Source organism: Prunus mume, linkage group LG5 (assembly GCF_029339155.1).
Source record: "Prunus mume cultivar Tortuosa linkage group LG5, ASM2933915v1, whole genome shotgun sequence".
Lineage (NCBI taxonomy): Eukaryota > Viridiplantae > Streptophyta > Magnoliopsida > Rosales > Rosaceae > Prunus > Prunus mume.
In genome coordinates, this window is record NC_142702.1 from 13915784 (window position 1) to 13935367 (window position 19584).

General features: G+C 38.0%; 1 non-coding gene and 3 pseudogenes across 1 annotated transcript; 1 reads left to right on the forward strand and 3 right to left on the reverse strand.

The window, feature by feature from the left end:
- Positions 1-1590: 1590 nt before the first annotated feature.
- Positions 1591-2763, reverse strand: LOC148917020 (uncharacterized; annotated as a pseudogene).
- Positions 2764-4433: 1670 nt separating this feature from the next.
- Positions 4434-5758, reverse strand: LOC148917021 (uncharacterized; annotated as a pseudogene).
- Positions 5759-5772: 14 nt separating this feature from the next.
- LOC148917022 (uncharacterized) lies at positions 5773-6644 on the reverse strand (annotated as a pseudogene).
- On the forward strand, positions 6155-6259 carry LOC148917023 (small nucleolar RNA R71). The gene has a single exon (XR_016127545.1). It is a non-coding gene; the product is annotated as a small nucleolar RNA R71 (small nucleolar RNA).
- Positions 6645-19584: the final 12940 nt, after the last annotated feature.

The following is a 19584-nucleotide window of genomic DNA, read 5'->3' on the forward strand; positions in this document are numbered from 1 at the left end:
CGGGTGAGGCAATTATTACTTTATAACACATACTAACTTTATTATTTATTTATTTATTTATTTATTTTTTTAAACAGAAATTAAAACACACTGAGACAAACAGTAAGTATTTCAATCTCACTCCCCACAAACCATGTTGGTGTGATGTGTAAATTTCAAAGTATAATTCATGAATTAGTGTCTAAGCAACAATAAACAGAAAAGACTCTATTGTGGGACTAATCTTCACCATGTCTATTTGTTCTAATGTTTAAAATAATCTATGGATATTAACTTTAAAACGAAAATTTTAAACAAGACTCAAAAAATGAAAAATCTAAAATTTACTTTCCCACCCCCAAACTTAAAGCACACATTGTCCTCAAGGTGTGGAATTTAAACAGAAGAAACAAGAATAGAAACAAAACAACGAAATCCTAGAAGACGGAGGACGAAAATCAAAGAAAAAGGAAACAGCCATAGAAGTAAATTAGGAGAGAAAAAAATAAAAGAGAAGAAAAGAAAAAAAGAAAAGAAAAGAAAGTAAAAGAAAAAGAAAAGGAAAATAAAGAAAAGAACTAACACACCGGGAGGGGCATTTGGACATTTGGGAGTCGAAGGATTGACCTTGTAGGTGGGCTGGCGCATGACCAACACGGATAAGTAGGCATTTGTGTCAAAACCTCGCGGCTTCTATATACTGATGTAGCTGCCGCATCTGTCAATTGAAAAATATTAGATCCTTCTACTAGCCCGAGCTCAGAGCCGCAAGGGTTCTCCTTTGTCCATTCCATGTCGCAGAAGAAAAAGAACATTGCTGGTACAAACCAAAGCCTCCGTTGTGGCTAGAGAATCAGAAAAGCATCTCTGAGTTCTCTCTTCTTCATTCTCTCCAACACTCACAAGCCTTTGCTCGCTTTCAACCCAATCACACCAGCGTTTTCAGTTGTGTGAGGACCCCCAATCACTACAGAGCCAGACAACAAGAGCAAACCACTCTGAGTTATCAAATCCACGTCAGGCTGAGGTAAAATGTTTGTTCCCCAGAATTTGTTGTGGGTCCTGATCTGTAGATGTGTGAGTATGATTTCGACATGTGCACAGTGTAGGAAGGTTGCAGATCCAAGAGAGATTCAAGGGAAAGGGCAATAAACACACAAGCTCAAAGGACAAAACAGCAAAAAAAACACTGCGGACCCCCAATCCGTGCAGCTCATAGGTATAATTTGAATCCCTGCAAATGTTGTTGTTGGAAATTTGGTAGACTTGCTGCTGGGTGCATGATTCGATGTAGAATTCTTCTTTGGTGCGGATTCCACCTAGGATTTTTTTATTTTTTGCTTTTGATGCTTGCTTCGATTGTTGTGGCTTTCCCGGTGTAGACTTCTTCTTTGAGTGCAGGATTCCAGCCTAGGTTTTTTTTGCTTTTGATGTTTCCTGCTGATTGTTGGTTGTCCTGCATTGAATCAAATATGTGTTAGGAGTAGAAAGAAAATAACTAGAAAAATGAAAACAGAAACAAATATTTTTGTATTTTTTTGTTTTTGTTTAGTTTTAAAAATAAAAGAAGTAAAGAGTTTAGAAAAATTGGGTTGCCTCCCAATAAGCGCTTTATTTTAAGTCTGTAGCTAGACGTTGCGAAGCACAGTGGTCGATCACTTTGGTTCCTTGAGTCATTGACTCGCGTGCAATAACGAAGGGTGACTCCAAATATGGTTTTAGCCTGTGACCGTTCACTTTGAATGTGTTGCCATTAATTTCACTTGTAATATCAACCGCCCCATGAGGATAAACCTTAGTAACCAAATAGGGGCCATTCCAACGAGACTTTAACTTCCCTGAAACAACTTCAACCTTGAAGTGAATAACAAAACTTTTTGCCCTGGATGAAAATTCTTTCTGAGAATCTGATTGTCATGAAATGTCTTGGTTTTTTCTTTGTAAATGCGCGAGCTCTCATAAGCATCATTACGAATTTCCTCAAGCTCATTAATCTGCAATTTACGTTTTTCTCCAGCAGAATCATAAGAAAAATTCAACTCTTTAATAGCCCAAAATGCCTTATGCTCTAGCTCCATAGGTAAATGACAAGCCTTACCATAAACCAGCCGAAATGGGGACATCCCAATTGGGCCTTTAAATGCTGTTCTGTATGCCCAGAGAGCATCACTCAATTTCAAACTCCAGTCTCTTCGAGTAGAGCTAACTGTGTTTTTCAAGAATTCGCTTGATTTCTCTATTTGAAACTTCAACCTGTCCTGATGTTTGTGGATGATAAGGAGTAGCAACACGATGGGTGATCCCATACTTAGCTAGCAACGTAGCAAACGATCTATTAACAAAGTGCTTACCCCCTTCACTTAGAATGACATGTGGTGTTCCAAATCGTGGAAAAATTACCCCCTGGAGGAATTTGAACAACTGATCCTTGATTGGTTGGTGCTGCAATTGCCTCGACCCATTTAGAGACATATTCAACAGCCACCAAAATATACTGATTGCCATGGGACATTGGGAATGGTCCCATGAAATCAATACCCCAAACATCAAACAATTCAACGACTAATATGCTTTGTTGTGGCATTTCGTTTCTTTTGGACTGATTACCCACCCATTTGACAACGATCACAAGACCTACACCAACTATTAGCATCCCTGAAGAGAGTAGGCCAAAACAATCCACTCTGCAAAATTTTAGCTGCTGTCCGTTTAGGGCCAAAATGTCCCCCACAAGCATACTGATGTGCAAACTTTAAAACACTTTCATGCTCTTCTTCTGGAATACACCTGCGAATAACTTGGTCAGAACAATATTTGTATAAATATGGTTCATCCCAAAAATAATACTTTGCTTCTGCCAAAAATTTCTTTTTCTGCTGGAAAGTAAAATCTGGATGAAGTACCCCTCTAGCCAAATAATTAACTAAATCAGCAAACCATGGTGAAATGATATGGGCAGCAAACAACTGTTCATCTGGAAAACTTTCATTTAAAGGCAGCAAGTCATCTTCAGCAGAAATTGGCACAATCAACCTGGACAAATGATCAGCCACAACATTTTCACTACCCTTCTTATCCCTAATTTCTAAGTCAAACTCTTGCAGTAAAAGAATCCAACGAATTAATCGAGGCTTAGCGTCTTTCTTCGATAACAAATACTTCAAAGCTGCATGATCTGTGTAAACAATCACCTTAGCCCCAACTAAGTAAGACCGAAATTTTTCTAATGCAAAAACAACTGCCAACAATTCCTTCTCTGTGGTCGCATAGTTCAGCTGTGCATCATTGAGAGTTCGACTAGCATAATGAATGACTTGGGGAAGCTTATCTTTCCGCTGTCCAAGAACCGCTCCTACTGCGTAATCTGAAGCATCACACATCAATTCGAAAGGTAAACTCCAATTAGGTGCTGCAATAATGGGTGCTGTAGTGAGGAGTGTCTTTAACTTGTTGAAAGCCTCCAAACAAGCATCATCAAAGACAAAAGGAGCATCCTTAGCCAATAAATTACACAATGGTCGGCTAATCTTGGAGAAATCCTTGATAAACCGTCTGTAAAACCCAGCATGACCAAGAAAAGATCGAACACTTTTAACAGCTGTCGGTGGTGGCAGCTTTGCAATTACATCAATTTTGGCCTTATCAACCTCAATACCCCTGTTAGAAATCAAGTGGCCTAGGACAATCCCCTGCTTAACCATGAAATGACACTTTTCCCAATTTAAAACAAGGTTTGTCTTAATGCATCTGTCAAGAACTAAGGATAAATTGTTCAAACATTCATCAAAAGAATCCCCAAAAACAGAAAAGTCATCCATAAACACTTCAACTACCTGTTCAACCAATCCGGAAAATATGCTCATCATGCATCGTTGAAACGTTGCAGGAGCATTGCACAAACCAAAGGGCATTCTTCGATATGCAAAAGTCCCAAAAGGACATGTAAAGGTTGTCTTTTCTTGATCCTCAGGTGCAACTGGAATCTGGTTGTACCCTGAATATCCATCCAAGAAACAATAGAACGCACGACCAGCCAACCTTTCCAACATTTGATCAGTGAAAGGCAATGGAAAATGATCCTTTCTAGTGCCCGCATTGATCTTTCTGTAATCAACACACATACGCCACCCAGTAGTCAAACGTGTAGGCACAAGTTCATTATTATCATTCTTCACAACTGTAATTCCAGAACGGGGCACCACTTGAGTTGCACTAACCCACTTACTATCTGAAATAGGATAGATCATCCCAGCATCTAGAAGCTTCATAACCTCAGTACGAACAACTTCTTTCATAATTGGATTCAAACGACGTTGAGCATCAATGGTGGGCTTTACTCCATCTTCCATCAGAATTCGGTGCATGCAAATTGTAGGGCTGATCCCTTTAATGTCTGCTATAGTCCAACCGATTGCATCTTGATAATTTCTTAAAATACGCAGCAATTTTTCTTCTTATGGTGATGATAAGTCAGCAGCTATAATAACTGGCAGTGAAGAATTTGCACCCAGATAAGCGTATTTCAAGTGTCCTGGCAGTACTTTTAAATCCAGTTTAGGTGGCTGTACTTTAGAAGGCTGCAATGGTTTTTTCGGTTCCCCTAAACTCTCAAAAACATGCCTCCAACGGGGGTGTAGAAAAGGAACACTTTCCAAAGCTGAAACATACTCAAAAACCTCTTCATCTTCAGTGTTTTTATTCTCCAACCCATGCAACACCTTTAACAATGGATCTGATGTCAAACGGGGCATAATTTCAGCATGCATTAAGCTGTCTAACATGTCAACACGCATACAATCTTGCACATCAGTTGGCCTTTTGGTTATTTCGAATAAACTGAAAACAACGGACTGATCTTGCACTCTAAGTGTAAGTGTTCCAGCCTCAACATCAATTAAGGTTCGAGCAGTAGCCATGAATGGACGCCCCAAAATAATCGGTGTTTGCATATCTTCATCCATATCCAAGACCACAAAATCTGCAGGAAGGTAGAGATTATCCACTTTAATAATGAGGTCTTCAATAATTCCCCTAGGGTAAGCAACTGAGCAGTCGCCAATTGTAGAATAAGCTGATGTAGGCTTGATTTCTCCTTGTCCTAGTCTCTGAAAAACAGAAAAAGGCATTAAATTAATACTGGCACCCAAATCAATTAAAGCACGTTTAAAATTAGAATTTCCAATTGTGCATGAAATTGTAAAACTCCCTGGGTCTTGTTTCTTTGGAGGCAATTTGTGTAATAAAACTGCGCTGCACTGTTCTGTAAGAATAACTTTTTCAAAATCCACGAGCTTCTTTTTCTTTGTGCAAACATCCTTCAAAAACTTGGCATAAGATGGAATGTTCTTAATTGCATCAATCAATGGGAGATTGATCTGAACTTTGGCCAATGTCTTCATAAAATCTGTCAACTGGTGATCTTTAACTTTGGGCTTCAACCTTTCGGGATAAGGCATTGGAGGCACATAAACACGTTCTGCAGTTTACGCAATTTTTGTTGTTTTCAGATCTGCCCATAGACTCTGTAGAATCTATAACAATATCAGTTCTGCAAAATTTCTGAATCTGTTTGTGGTTTGTGATGCTGCTGCGAATTTCCAACACAAATTTCACCTCTATTGTCATAACTTTTACCCGAACGTAGAACTCGAATTGCCATACAATCTGCGCCTCCTTGGATTATGTTCATTTGGCTAGGAAATGTACAGTGCTCTTTACAAACTTGGAATGCAATCTGCCCCATTTGTTTTTCTATGTTTTCACTTTGTTGCTGCAGATTTTGGAATTCGGATAAGCATCTTTATGCGGACAGCTCAAAAAATCATGGGTTGTCACATTGCAAATGCTCTGGTAAAGGTTCTTTGTCTGACAACACTGTGAACTAAATTCTTTGTAATAACATGTCAAATTTTGCCTCAAATCTTTCAAGTTTTTTCTCCATTTTTTCAATTTGTGCCGACATGTATGGAGAACCATTAGATATCTCAAAAACAGACCTTGATTGTGGCTGCTCAACTGCCCATTGCTGTGTATCTGCTGCCATTTTTTCAAATAATAAACAAGCCTCTTGTGCATTTTTATCCTTGTATGATCCTCCGCATGAAGCGTTGACAAGAGTTTTTGTTGTCATATTTAACCCTCTGAAAAATATATGCACTTGATCCGTACTGCTAATACCAGAATGTGGACATTTTCTATTCAACTCTTTAAACCGTTCCCACGCCTCATGAAACTCTTCATTTGGTTTTTGGGCAAAAGATAAAATTTGAGTTCTCATGTCGAGAGTCTTTGAAGCTGGATAATACTTGTTTAAGAATTTTTCACTGAGTTGGTTCCAAGTGCTAATGCTTCCAGATGGAAGTGTGAGGAGCCATCTCCTTGCTTGATCTTTCAATGTGTAAGGAAATAGACGAAGCTTAATAGATTCAGCTGAGAATCCTTTCACCAAAATATTCTTGCATCCCATTAAAAATTCTGCAATGTGCATGTTAGGATCATCGGTTGATAACCCATGAAATGTAGGTAGAATACTCAACATGTGATGCTTGATTTCGAATGTAGACCCTTCTTCCACTGCTGGATATGTAATGCAACCTGGTATGTTAGTGGCATGAGTGTTAAAGAATTACCCAAAGGATCACCACCTCTGGAATAACAAAAGCCATTGTTTTTGTATGCAGTCCTCGAATATAAAGACTGCAGAAGAGTCCCTTGTAGTGAAGGAAGCAAATTTTGCTCCTTGCGTCTCCTCCTTAAAGATTGCTCAGTTCGGATCAAAGCGGAAACAATTCTTTGAGCTACTGAGCGTGTCGACCATGCACAAATTGTAATCTGCCGCCTTCTGTGATCTGCAAAAATAAATAAAAACGAAAATTATTTCTTTTCTTTTTTTTTGGTATGTATGTACAGCAATAATTAATGCAGAATCTGATTAGAACGAATTATTTTAAATAATCCCCGGCAACGGCGTCAATTTCTTGATAGGCTTTTTAATACCTGCGCAAACAGGGTTAAAACTCCTACAAAACTTGCAAGAATGACAAGGTTATTGTAGTATAAATGATTCTCGCAAGGTCGTTCTCCGCAGGGATTACTAAATAACTCGTAGCAACTAAATTCTAATTAATTATTGCAAAAGAGAAAGTTGAGATGTTTGATTTGAAGACCTTAAATTAAAAGGAATTTAACTAATAAAAATAAGGCAATATGCAAAATTAAAGCTAAGAGCAAGAGAAACAGTTGTGTTTTTAGAAATCAAATTAAGAAAGCACTAGGGATCCGCCGTCACCTTAACAATTCTATATAGTTCCCCCAATTACTTATGACCTATACATGCATATTTCGAAGGTTAGGTATTCCTAATATATGCCTACTTGGACCCCCAACATAGAGCGTATATCACACATGCAATCCGTCTGTGGTATTCAGATCAAATCTAAATATACATGACTTATTAAGTTCTATGAAACCTTTTGAAAAACCATGCAACCCTTAAGACGTGGTATTCATCCTAAGTGAACTTGCACATATTAATCACAAGAAGCCTTCGTCAATTTCAGGAACCGACCTCCGACCAAAACTGCATCAAATTACTTTTCTAAACATCCTAATGGTGATCAAGCATCAAGACACTTAGATAGTTTAACCCAGTGATGAATAATTCGAAAACCTGCATGCATATAATCATAAGCAAATTGGACAGAAACTACATATTCTTGCTAAGGCTCGTGGCCTCACCCTAGCAAAAGAGAGTTAGTTACGCATGTTGACAATAAAAATAATCAAGTTCTTCATTAAAATAATAAAGATCGAAAACACCTTGAAGTATAAGTTCTTCCAAAATCCTAGCAAAAGTCGCGTTCAAAAGCCAAAAGAGAAGTCAAAAGGGCGTCCATTAAATTGCTGTGAAAAGGAGCTTAAATACCCCCTAAAACCTAGCTGCCCAATCCCCACAAGGAAACTAGGTTAAAATAAGATAATACTAGGATATAAAATCCAAATTGGATTAGGAGAATCTGCCCAAATCTGCCCAGCCACGTTTTGGTCTCAAATCTCCTCCAAATCTGGCCCAAGATAGCTCGTTTTAAAGATAAAAACGTTCGAACACTTCTCCAGAAGGCCACGAACCCATCTGAGGTCATCTTGGGCTCCAAACACAATAAAAGCCCAAATCGTCATTCTTCCAGCATGCTCCTTTATTTTATCGCAGAAAATAACCACTTGGTAGAAAAGTCTTAAATTTTGATACGATCAAGCCAAGTGACTCACGAACATCCTCCAACTGGAATTACTCCAAAATTCGTCCATTTGATTATGTTTTGCTCCAGAGGAATTCGAAAGTCCTATATTGGAAATATAATTCAAAGTATCAAAATTCTTCCAAAATATTAACCAAACTATATTAAAAATGGGGTTAAAAATATAATATAAAATATGCGCATCAGGGGCAATGTTTGGGGCTGTTGAAAATCACGGCCGAATTTAAAGCTCGCGAAGAGATGGCAGCTGGGCTTGGAGGGCTTACTAAACGACTGGGCACGGCCGAAAAAAGCTGGGCTTACGAAACGGCTGGGCATGGTCAGGAAAAGCTGGGCCCACGAGACGTGGGCGGATAGTTTAGATAGAGATTGAGGTCGGCCGGATCCTTTCTTGCAAGGCTACAGCCAAATGAAATTGTTGGCCGGGTTTTGGAGGGCTAGAGCTAAAGGTGCGGCCAGGCAGATCTGGAAGGCCTTGAAAGCAGCTGGGCAGATCTGGAAAGGCTTAAATGCGGCCGGGCTCGGAATGGATTTATGTGGCCGGATTTTTGTTGCCCAAGGAGGTGCGGCTGAAACTTGGGAGTTTCGTGGAAGCTGGAAGGCAAGTTCGGGATGATGAATATGGGGCTGGGTTTTGCTAAAATTGCGGCCGAGACGTTTGGTTTTGAGCAAACAGAGTCTTGGAGTATGCGGCTGTTGGTCTCCAATATTTGGGCTGAAAAGCTTTTGGCTTATTATATATATATATATATATATATAGAATAAGTAGATGAATGATTAAAATGCGGCTGAATCTTCATATTGATAATATATATATATATATATATATAAAATTATATATTAGTATTTATGGAAAGTGAGTGGAGACGTGCAAACTGGGGCTGAAAAGTTCTTTTGTTTATTATATATATATATATGTATATATAAAAAATAATGTATGAATGGACAAAATGCGGTTGACGTGTTTGAAGTCTTTGGTTGATCTCCAAAGTTGGGCTGAAGGTTTTGCAAGAGACTATTTCTCTTATTCACATATATATAATAATATATATATATATATATATGTGTATATGTGAGATAATATACACGCCCAAGAGATGAAAGCCTCACGCCCAGATTTTCAGAGGATTATATGCATATGATGGAGGCTTCACAAGGAAAGAAATCAAGGGATTTTTTTATAGTAACTCTGAGTGTTCCAAAACAAGGAAGAATCAAGCATGTCAGAATATCTCTTTTAATACAATCCCACGGATTTAAGAGGGCTTCGAAAGGAAAGATTTTTAAGAAGAGTTGACATTTGGCCATTCAATGGCCAGCCCATGGGTTGACGAGTGCCATATATAAACATTGCTCGATGAAGGCAGAAGACACATAACATCAGACAGACAAACCTATTTTTCGTCTCGCACTTTTCTTTTCCTAGACTTAGGATTTTACTTTTCATGCACTTAGTGTAGCGAGTTCTTCCTTTTCTTAGTGTAAGTTTAAATTCTCGTTCAAGTTTATATTTTTTCTTGTCATTTAAATTCAAGTTTATTTCAATTGCTTTACTTTTCATTGTTATTGCACTTCAATTAAGTTTAATTTCAAGTTCATTTTACTTTATTGTTCTTATCGCTTTCATTTTGTTCTTTCTTTACTTATCGCTTTGATTCATTTTATCGCTCTTTAATTATCGTCTTTACGTTATTTATCTTTCGCACTTTACTTTACGCATTTGTCTTTAAATTATATTTAAGTTTAAGCACTTTTACTTTACGCACTTATTCTTCGTTTCATTACGTTTCACCTTCAATCTTCATCTCCACCCACTCCACATCATTTGGTCGCTCACATAAAACCTTGACCCCGAGGTAGTGAAAGAACCTAGGCTGTGAAGATGTTCCTTGCTCGGTCGAACAATCGTTTGATTAAAGTCAGATCTCGGACGCAACACATCCATTTACTCACATTCCATTCAAGCCCAAATTCGAGGCTTGGTGGTGGCACCCCCGCACTCAAAAAAGAAGAAGGACCAAAAGTTTCTTCCGTCGGCAGCCCCGGTCGAAAAGATAGAAACAACCGTTAACATCCTTCAACCTCCATTACAATTACGAAGGATATCTGTAATTTCATGTGGAGGATCTTTAGAAACAGCCTCGCAACCAATGACAAGCTATGCAAAAGAAGAATAAGACAATCCCCATTTGCCCTATCTGCGAGTCGCATGAGGAGACACTTGAGCATATTTTGCTTCTATGTCCTTGGGTTAAAAGTGTATGGTTTGGTGGCTGCCTAACTTACAGAGTCAGCCCTCAGGAAGTCACCAATATTGGCTCTCCAATATTCTCAAGATCTATGCAAAAAGCAAGGATGAGTTAAGGTGGGTCACAACATAGATTGCTTTCAGCTGGTGGAACATATGGAAAACCCTGTGTAATGCTGTATTTGAGCACCAAATACCATCCCCATAAGCGACAATTTATGCTACCTCAATTGGTGTAACCAGTTTCCTTACTCCCCAAACAACCCATACCCACAACAACATTATGAGTTTGAACAATCATCAAACTACTCCATTTGTCTAGTCACCCCTATCTAGAAATACCGTCAAAATCAATGTGGATGCTGCATGGAACCCGAGAAATGGCAAGGCCAGACTTGGAATTATAATTAGAGACTCCCAATGCAAGTTCATCGCCACAAAGATAGTTCAAATCACCACAAGTTCTATTTTGGAAGCCGAGGCTTATGCAATTCTTTGGGGATGCATGTTTGCTTAGGAGAGGGGGAAAAGACATGTAATTCTTGAATCAGATTCAAGGTCTGTGACTCAATGCTTAAATGGTAATATTGCCAGAGGGACTTGGACATTGTATCCCATCCTGAGCAAGTTCAAGGAGCAACTTTCCAACTTTTTTAACTGTCATTGCTCTTGGATTCCTCTTTCAGTGAATGAAGCGGCCAATCTTTTGGCAATGCTAGCAAAGGAAAGGATGCACACGGAAGTGTGGGTCATTAGACCCCCATCTTTTCTGACCCATGTTCTAAACAAAGATGGTCTCCCCTACCATCCAAGTATTTAGCTACATATTTCCAGTTGGAAGGAATGGATGTGTGCTAGGCTCTACCTATGTCCTTGCTCATGTAACTCCTTTAGCTGTTTTATCTTTGGCACTAGCAGTGTTTTTGCTTTTGGCCCCTGTTAAATTTGGTTGGTTTCTAACCTTGGGCACCATGTTGTTTCCCTTTGTGGCTGGGCCATCTTGATCTGTTGCTTTGTAGCGGTTTCTTTGCCGTCTATTGAATGCAACACTTCAGTTCAAAAAAACCCATATCCAATACTGTAACTCCTTTATAACAATTACTTCAATCAATACAATACAACACTTCTCTCAAAGGTCTCTCTATTTTGCATTCACTCTAATAATTCCCAACCATTAACACAAGTACACCAAGGCTTCCATTATTCCATTTCATCATCATCATCATCATCATCATCATCATCATCATCAATACCAATTTTGTTTTCCTCCCTTTAAACGGTGAAGAGGAGGAGGAAGACGAAGGGAGATGAGTGGCAATCATGGCAGGAAGTGTGAAGATGGGTGGCGGTCATGGCAGGTTTTGGGGGTTAAGGTTGTTGCGTTTGGGAGGGGTGGCTGTTGGGAATTCAGAATAATAAAAAAATTAAGAATAAGTCCATCTATAGACAAAATTAATTTTTGTTTTAAAGTAAATACATGACAATAATTGAATGGAAGTATCACACGCTAACGTGGTAGATTCGTATCACTCTATAATTTCTTCATCTCCAGGACAAGCTCCAGCGTGCAGCAATTTAAGAAAGAAGTATAGATGTAGTCATATGCGTATGAGACAATAAGGGAGATTTGATAGTGAGAGTAATATTCCTATGAGAGAATAAGGGAGATATGATTGTTTTCCATTTTTTGTTTTTATTTGACAGATTAAGTTGATAAAAGAGCATCTTCCTCGGAGATGTCAAATGCAAGATTTAGCTTCGGTAGTAGTTTGACATATTGTAAAAATGTTAACTCCTCCTATATGATCAATAAAATTTTAAGGCTTAAATGTCAAAATGGTCCATGTATTTTACCTTATCGGCCAATTTAGTCCATATGTTATCAATTTGGCTAATTTGATCCTTGTGTTTGTTTCCGTTAGTCAATGTGCAGGGGCGGAGCCACATCAAGGCCTACCATGGCCTTGGCCCCCCCATTTAATTTTCAATCTCTTGTAACATATTATAAAATATATGATATAGCAATACAATTACTGCAATTAGATTAGTGCTAGCCCTCCCAGTTGAAGATGAAAAATCTATGTGGAAATGATTCTGAAATTTTGGCCCCTCCATGTTAAGAATCCTAGCTCCGCAACTTCAATGTGGTCCTTCCTTTGCAAAATCTACTGCCTTTTGTTTTGTTTTGTTTTTTTTCTCAAAGTCTGATGTCTTCTTTTCTTTATTTGTTGTCTGTGGCAAAAGATTTTGGAAGAAGGAAAAAAAGAAAATCTATATGGCTCACCATCAACTACAACACATTAGAGACATTATTTTCTCAAGTTTACTTGTATTCTCTTTCAAGAACGAAACAGTACATTAACCAAATTATATTGTTCTTGTGTTTACAACTAATAAATATGTGAAACATAATTATTTATGTTTTTGCACTTTGCATTTTAGAAGTTTATTCAGTTGATGCCAAGAAATTTTAATGGATTCAAACTACAAAGGTAAAAATATCATTAGATTTTAAGCTAAAGAGTTTAGCTAGCTCACTCACTGAAAAATTCATGGTTCTGCCCTTGAACTCCACCTAAACCACAACCACTTTCTCTGCAGCAAAAATCTGGGGCATTCATGCCAACACCACGTACGTATAGTGCAAATTCCGTAGCCGTCTCGAATCCTCATCATCCTTCGCACCTATACCACCCTCGAACTCAATTGTCCCAACATGACTTGAGCTTTGCTTCGTCTGGGCGTTGGTCAATCCAAGTCGACAATACACACTGGAGTGAGCTGGTGGATCCTGGAGGTGGTCTTCTTGTGCTGGACGTGATGGTTGGTTGAGAAGGAAGAAGATAATGTTGATGTAGTCATTGAGCGTTTGGGATCACTTAAGTGTTTTTTGGCGGTCAATGAATCTGAGAGGAGAGAGATGATGGTGGGAGCATGAAAAAAATCCAAGGCAGAGGAGCAATAAACTAGTAGACATTCGATTGACTCAAGAACATTTTTTTTGGCTACTAAAAAACGTTGGAAGAGTGGAGGTTGTGGTTTTAATTATTAAGTTCTTTATTATTTGAATACGAATATTTGTAATCATTACAAATTTTTTAATTGATTTAAATTTTTTTTCAATTTTAACGGAATTTAGATGGAAGGATCATATTGACTAACGAATACAAACACAAGGATCAAATTTGCCAAATTGATAGCACAAACCTATGCCTGAAAGAATATTAAAATAATATTTAACAACAAGCTTTATAGGATGTCAAATTTGGCACTGCTCTTCTAGCCTTCAAATCTATGTAAAATTTGACTCATCAATTATAACAATTTTCCATTCAATTTTTGTCATTTCATGTTTATGTGACAATTTAATAGCTTCTTTGGAAATGCTCTAATAATTTCAATTTGTAAAATTTACCAACACTTTACTTCATAAATTGCTAAATAATTAATAGTTTTCTTTCCTATGTCAACATTTTGTGGGATTAAAACCAAATATGCTATAGGCTTGTGCCTCAAATAGTTAAGAACATCAACTCTCAAGTTCGAGATTACGTATAACAAAAAAAGAAAACGTTGATAAAATAATTAGCATTTTACTAAAACAAGTTAATATGATGATGCGCAAAGTCTCCAAGTCCATTAGATAATAAGAAAGAATTTGGACTTTTTCTATAGGATGGATGCAATCGGGGTCAAGTTTCATATGTATGGTTTGATTTTTTTTTATTAATAAGGTTTCTCTCATGCAGTCGAAGTTTTTGGGACATGCCGTCTTATTTTTATATATATTTTTCTTCATAACATTGCATTAATTGAATTGAAGAGTTTGTTAAGTACAAATTATTAAAGTAGCAAACAAATTTATTCAAATTCCCAAATAAGTTAACAAACTTTAATTTGAAGAGTTTAGTTTGCTACTGCTATTGAAGATGCTCGTAAACTATAATTTGTGGAACGAAAACGAGTAATTTATTTATTTATTTTTATAGAAATGCTTGCTTTTGCATAATTTTATACTAGCCTCTCTGCACACGTTTCCGCGCCTGTGAGAGATTTTTTAGTTATTTTTAAATTTGAAATTTATTTTAGAATTAAAAAAGATAATGGGTAGTTGTGTTCCATAAAAATAGGATCCATTATCTGATTTTTCTTTTAATTTTAAAATTTTTTAATATGAAAAGGTATGAATTTACCATATTATCCTAATTTAATTAATAATTTCAATTCTTAATGTTTACATTAACCAAGGGTATTTTCTAGCATTTTAAATGTTTCACCATTCTTTACATTTTACTTTATATATAGACAAATACAATAATACCAGGGATCAATACAATAGCACTTAGAAAGGGTTAATAATACCAATACATAAGGGTCCAACGGCACATATAATAATCTTGGAAAATGCTGGCTTTTAGCAACTTTCAGTTCTATGTTTTTAGGGATGACTTTATTATTATTATTATTTTATACGGAAATAAAAGAGTTACAAAAGTGAAAAACCTCTTGGGCAAGAGGTCACAAGGAAGTCAAAATAAAAAGGAGTTCCAACAGATAAAGGAAGGCCATGCTCCCACAGGTGAGAAGGCGATAGGTTGTGGCCAAGCTTGGCCCAAGCATCTGCAAAAAAGTTGCCCTCCATGAGAACATATTGGAACTTAACTTCTTCACGAAAAGAACAGAGCTGCAACACGTTTTCAATAAACAGCTTTCGTCTTCAATAAACATGGGCATTAAAATTAATTTGTAGATCGATGAAAAGCAATTTAGAGTAAAATTTTGACTGGTTATTTGCTAATGTAGCTAGCATACATACCTTCATTCATTGTGACATTCCTTAATACATCTCAGGGTAATGCAAGTTCAAATTTTCTCCATATATTTTATATAAAAAAAGGAAGCGAAACATCATAGTGATATGACTTTATATCATTGTGCTTTGACAAAAAAAAAAGGGATAAAAGAAGAAGACATATCATTGTGCTTATAGTTCTTAAAAATTAATAAAATAAGTTGTCATCATCGCAAGAAATACGTGCAGACTTCGTCTGTGTTTTCAAGTAAAGTAAATCTTCCTCACTTACTTATGCAACGTTAATCAGATTCCTCCAAGTTCTTTGAGACATGGGGAATTCAGTAATACCTTTCTTTTTCCTTTTTGGTTCTTCTGCTTCAACCAAATCTCCATAATTCTTTAGAGAAATCATGCTGTTCGTACAACTATGGATTGCCATTTTACCTTCTAGTGGTACACAATTCATGGAAATATGTCTTAGATCCACAAAGATTGTATATGTACTGCAATGACTTTCGTCATTGGAAAATATGTTGTGCTCCCATTCTCCACACTTAGAAAGATTAGTAGGCCCCAAAGAGTTAAAAAGATCTTGTTCCAAATCTAATTTATAATTTAGCACCCTGTTTGGGGGTGGTGGAAATCCACTTAACCCGAGCACAAGAATTGGCCGGGCACGAGAATTAGCTGGGCACGGGTGAAACGGGGCAGCTGGATTTGAGTCCCTGGGCTTTCGAAAATGCATCCGGGGCTTGTTAGATTGGAGCATCCGGGGCTTGCTAGATTGGAGCGGCGGACTATGTCGAATGATATGGTGGAGACTGTAGTTGGTTTCCTAGCAAATTGGACAGTTCGAGTGGAGTTGAAAATCTCAACCGGGATTGGAGAAATTCGCGGCCGGAGGTCCTCAAAGGAGGTGCGGCCGAGTATTGTGGATGAGTGAATTGCTGCCCGGTTTTTTGGACTGGAAGCTCTTTGTGGCTAGGGCCTTTGTCGGTCTCCAAAGTTAGAGCTGGAGTATTTGGGCTCTTTAGAAATCAGGCGGAAGAGTTTGCAAATATGCGGCTGAAGGTTTTTGGGTTTAATGAAGCTGTGGATTATTTTGAATTGTGCGGCCGAACCTTTGCAAGCCTTCCTCGTCCTGTTTTATAATATATATATATATATATATATATATAAGCATATATAATGAATGGATGTACAATTAGTGCTTTAAGAGTTTTTGCGAAATGGGCAGCTGTGTTGGGGTGTGTGCGGCCAAAGGTGAATAAATATGCATATGGATGAATGGGCTGTTTTGGAGTAGGCTGCTTTAAGAATTTTATCAATTTTAGTTTCAATTGTGTCCAAATGTTTCCCTATGACAACTAGACTCTGGTTGGTGTAATTGTTTTGCTCAATTAACCTTCTACTTTCATCATTGTTATCAACAACTTTGAAAGGACTGGCAGGTATGAGACTATTCCTATGACTGATAAGTATGGCATCGACTGGTGGATGGGTAGACTCAACTATCGATCTATCTACTAATTTCCATTTTTCTTTTGTTAACGTTTTTAACTCATTAGTCATATAACGGCTTTCAATAAAATCAAGGTAGAGGATTTCAACTCTGGCTGACCGCATGTAATCTTTCCAATCACTAAAGATTTTATTGCGGACTTCTCTATTAGGATAGGCTTGGTGATAACTATCTCTTCTATGCTGGTTTTCTGGGGACTTAAGGTGCTGATTAAGACGTTTCCAATCAATTACGAATTTTCTATTAAGAGTTCTTAATTGATTATCAACTATGAAATCAGACTGTGTAGGTGACTCGGGTGAGTCAGACTTAGCTTCTTGGTCAACTGGTACCTTGCCGTAACAAGGTTGGTTTACCTGAGAGGATTTTCTCAAGGACTCAAGTTTAAAGTCAATCAAGGCCTTTTCTAACTCTAGGTCTCGTTCTAGGGTAGAAGATGAGGCAGTAAAGGAATGCCGAGCTGGGGCATGCCTTTGCGACCGGGGTTGGCAATGTGCAACTGAACATTAGATTTCCTTAAGGGCTGATTTTCAAACTTAATTTTGACTGTGCCATCTAGGTACTGTTGGATGTAGTCTAGATTGTTTAGACTACGTTGGATCGGAGCTGGTTGGCTCTCGGTAACTAGGGTCCATTCTTTTGGAAGGGCTACCTCTGACCATTTGATAGTCTGAGGGACTTGGATATGGGCATCTGCAGTGCGACTTTGAATTAAAACTGTTTGGTCTTTTGGGCTTTTATTTAGGGCTTGAAAATTTATGTTTGTGCCTGTAACCTTATAGTAAATTCTATATACTAAGGCTAAAGGTTGGGTGCCTGGGAGGACATCATAACCTTCGGTCTTAATATTTAAAGTGAGGGCTTTTAGGATATGCGGATCACTAAGACTTATAGTGAAATCTGGGTAACAGTCAAAGTGAACTGGACCATTACACAGACTAGACTCAATGAGTCCTAGAGTACTATCACTGAACTTATTGAACCGGGCGTCACGTAAACCGAGAAGGATAGAGGCTTCTAACCCTAATCTGGTTAACGGTTTGACTGCAACTTGAACTAAACCTATATGCAAGAAATTATTACCGTCAGACTTATGTTTTCTTACAGACTCAAGATTAAGCAACTGACAGGTTTCATGTTCTTTACTTAAGGCGTATACTTGTTCAACTGTTTTGACATGTGTGGTACTATTAAAACTGGAAGGCAACCAATGTTTCTTATAAATCTTTTGACTCGGGACTTTAGGGATATTCCAATCTCTAAAATCTAATTGTTCTTTGTTATTAGACTCAAATTCAAACTGTTCTTCATTTACTATCTCAGGAAGTTGGCTTATATTAGGTTTAGAACTGCTTGAACTACAGGAATTTGTTCTAAATAGACGACTCATGGCTACTCAAATAACTGACTTCGGACTCTGAGGAAGAAGATAAACAATAGTTTTCCTAGACTTAACCGTTTTCTTAACAAGAAACTTATTAAACTTTCTCAATTTTCTGTCTCCTGCCCACCAACGCTGCCCACTACCCTTGGGGACTTACCACAGGAAAAAGGACTCACGGGTCAGACCTTAGAGAAAGATCAACAAATGACTCAGAAAGAAAAAGGGAAGAGAAAGAAGACAACTGTTGATAATCTACTCGAAGCTTAAACCAGCCACTTGGCGGGGATGAGTAGCAGACTTAGACAAAGCGACCGTAACTCTTACGGCTCTGATACCAAAAGAGAGGAAAACCAGAGATAGAAGAAGAACGGAGAAGAAATGCAAACAACTGATGCAGTTAAAATAATGCTTATATGAAATTAATCAAAATAAAGATAACTGAAATAGCAATTTTATTTATACTCACAAAGTACTCACAATAGCAACTATGCAACTTCAGAGATACAAAAAACTCTCAGTGTTTACAAAGGGTGATTTCTCTAAGGTGTTTAGAGAGAAGCTATAAAAACTGAAAATGTAAATTGTATTCTGCTTACAACTGAGGCCGAAGCCTGCTTATATAGAGGGAGGCAACTATGGTTTCCTAGAAAGAAACTAGGGTAACCGAATCCAACTCAGGTGGTGAGAGCAATGATGAAAGCATAGACGGCTTGCTTTAACCTTTTCTTTCGGCAACTTTAACTTGGGTGAAGTGTCGGGCAACTTTAACTTTTACTTTTACTTGTTGGCAACTTTTGCTTTTACTTGGGTGAACTGTAGGAGAATCTGGACTGGGCGTCACGAGAAAGCGGCGGCTGCTTTGCCGGATGCTTCAATCAAATTCCATCAAGGCAACTAAGGTGTCGGCAACTGGCTTAGTCAGACCCTAAGTCATAGGCATCATAGGGCTGCTTGACTGTCTTCGTATAGGCTGTCTTCATACCAAGATTTCTTCTTGGGCTTGGGCTTTTCTGGTTCGGGCTCCTGCATGGGCTGGCAACTAGAAGACGAGGGAGAATCATTGTCCTCATCATCATCCATTTGGGAGGCCTGATGTAGCAACTGAAGGGCCATTTCTCTGATATTAGCCTTGGATTTTCCTTCTGAGAATGCAGTGGTGATCCGATCCAGGGAGAAACCGGTGGAATAGGTCGTGGCACTGGGTCAACTGGAAGGTCATTGTAGACGTACTTGGCAATTCTGTCAACTTCGAATTTGTCCCACCATTTGACGGAGAATTGGCGGGCAAGAACTCTGGTATCCATGGTGACTCTATAAGACCACTTGAGGATCCAGGGAACCTTGTAGTGAGCAAGAAACAGCATCTGCTTGGGAAAAAATAAGTCAACTTTGGAGAAC